Here is a 2,683-nt window from a genome sequence, read left to right on the forward strand (position 1 = left end):
TATTCTTCTACCTATTCCAAGACACCTTTTCATATATATCTCCTATAAAATACTTCGTTTTCGAAATCTAAATAGTTATTTTTCATGTGTTATTATTTTATAGTATATAAAATAATTCACAAAATATTCTCTCTTAAAATGTCTCGAATAAGATTATTCAGCGGTGAAGAAAGACTGCAAAACATGTATTAAAAAATCGAATAAAGCAGTGCGGAATATTTTTTATTCGTGCGAACAGAATTTTCTTTAGGCAAGACCCTTAATAAAATTCTAGTTTCAGTAAAATAATTTATATTTTTAAAAAGGTGAAGGAAGTTTTGAACTGCGCGGATTATGTTTCTTTTTTATGATTATATTAGTATATTCATTTATTTTTGCATTTAATGCTTTTTTCGGCAAATTTATCGTTATTAAGCAATAGCAATTTACTTAATTCCAGAATACTTAGCAATTTTTTAAGGAATTTATTTTTCGTTTCTAGTCCGACCCTGTTTAACATTGTTTCGGATAGAAAGTTGGGTTATGCGATACTGTTACGATGGTAGTTAATAAATAACAATAACAATAGTACAGTACAGTGTACAGAGTGTACATGGTTAACAAGTCAACTACAATATATAAGCTATTATGTGACCACAGTTAAACAAGTGTTCGACGTAATACGCCTTCGAATTTATTTATTAATATATGTACCTAGTTACAAAGATAGTTGTTTGCTTTTAAGGTAAGTGGTTTTTTAATAAATTTTTATAAACATACTTGTATCAGTAAGTACCTATCAACTTATCTAAAATGTGTATCACTCACACGTACTACTATTACTATTTAGTATATAATTTATAGGTTTTATACCTAGTGCAGAAAATACATATTAGGAACGGGTAGGTAGGTACATTACAAATGAATTAAACTTTTTTATTTGTTAAATATTAAATAAATATCTCGTATCCTTTTCCACTTTACTGTTTGCTCTCGAGTTTAGAGTCTATCCTTTACAGTCTGAAACATGGGCGCCCACAGAAAAATTTCTCAGGGGGGGGGGGGGCAAATCGAAATTGTGGATGTGTATTTAGGAGAAGTTTAAAACATATATCTCACGAAATTTTAGACAGGCAATACATATCTCCTCTCAAAAGCGTTTGCGGTAATGGAAATGCAATTTGTTGGTTTATACTGTAATCAATCAATGCTTTGTTACAATGCAAATTATGATGGAAATTAAAATGTAGGTAATAAATTTAATAAACTAAAGTTAAGTCGGGAAATAAGGTACTTATTCTTGAATTCTCATCTTAATTTTAGTTTATTGAATTTATGTTAGTACAATTCAATTAATAAAAGATGTTATAGAAATTATATTTTTTAAATTGCATTTCCCCATCATACGTCTGAAAATACGAGTAACAGGTATATGATTTTTATTCAACTGATAATATTTCTGCTATTATCCAAGAAAATTCCTAATCTCATAAATACAAAACTGGAAAGAAAGTTTGATAATAAAGAACATCTACCATTCTACACTGTTTCATTTCCATTTTTCAAGCATTTTCCATACATTGCCTGTCTAACGACCCGTTATAAATATAGGAGACAGATACAAAAAGAGTTACTACTGAAATAAAGTGTATTAAACAAGATAGCAAAAACTAAAATCATTATTTAAAAGCACAAAAAATAAATAAATTTAACAATAATCACAGGATTACGTCTAAACTAAAACATTTTGTAAATAAATAATAATAATAATTATTATTATTATTATTTAAAAAACGTAACAAAAACAAAGATAAATAACTCTATTTGATCATCCACTAATTCTACTAATATTCAGAATTATAATGCTTATTATTTGAAAGCCATTGTTCTCGGATAGAAATTGTTCAGCATTTATATACATTAATTCTGTTTTCAGTTGTAAACGACGCTTGAGACATAAACTTAATAAATTAAACAGTTTTATAAAAAGAAAAGTGATAAAATTAAAAATGCGTCAACAAGATTTTTTTATTTAATTTTTTCTGTTATAAGCAGCTAATTACATTAATTATATTTTCTTATGATCAAATATTTTTACTCAACTTTGAACATGAGAAGATTAAATCTCTGGGGGTCACGGCCACCCTGGCCCCTCCCTGCGGACGCCCATGGTCTGAAACAAAAAAATCGAAAGAATTATGTACATATCTCGTATTACAGTGTTGCCGTTGCCACTGTGATGTGTAATAAATCTTATAAATCATTTGTACAAATTAAAAAATATACAATAATAAAATGTGATTACACGCATGCGAATGCGAATCAATGGGCTGTCAGTTAATTAAAAAAAAATGAAAGGAAAATCCTAGCTGCAGGCGGTGAATGAAGCAATTCTTTGTTTTTTTTTAAACCAGTCTGGTTCGCTGCATTATCTTATAACTAGAGAGCGGACAATGTGTGTCTTTAACCTGAAGAATAGGTCAAATTTTGGTAGAGATGTGTACGCGTTCAAAAATGTATTATGTATAAACTATGCAAAATATAATTATTATGTATAGCAAATATATCGTATTATCCTCGCGAAGATTTGTACCCTTTATTTAAAATCCATAAATCATGTGAACAGGTTAAATAACGAGAAAATAATTAAGTTAATTTAGTTCTAAAGAAATGAAATGACACTCGCGCCCATCTCTAGTCCATC

The 2,683-nt window shown here is 28.4% G+C and overlaps 1 protein-coding gene across 1 annotated transcript in view; it reads left to right on the forward strand.

The window, feature by feature from the left end:
* The first annotated feature begins 578 nt into the window (after nt 1-578).
* The window catches only part of LOC108912724 (putative glycerol kinase 5), a 19,874-nt gene continuing 17,769 nt past the window's right edge, over nt 579-2,683 (forward strand). Inside the window, exon 1 of the mRNA XM_018718050.2 lies at nt 579-724. The gene's annotated coding sequence lies outside the window, so the exon portion shown is untranslated. The remainder of the gene's footprint in view (nt 725-2,683) is intronic.

This window comes from Anoplophora glabripennis, unplaced genomic scaffold (assembly GCF_000390285.2).
Source record: "Anoplophora glabripennis isolate ALB-LARVAE unplaced genomic scaffold, Agla_2.0 scaffold879, whole genome shotgun sequence".
In the NCBI taxonomy this organism is placed as follows: domain Eukaryota; kingdom Metazoa; phylum Arthropoda; class Insecta; order Coleoptera; family Cerambycidae; genus Anoplophora; species Anoplophora glabripennis.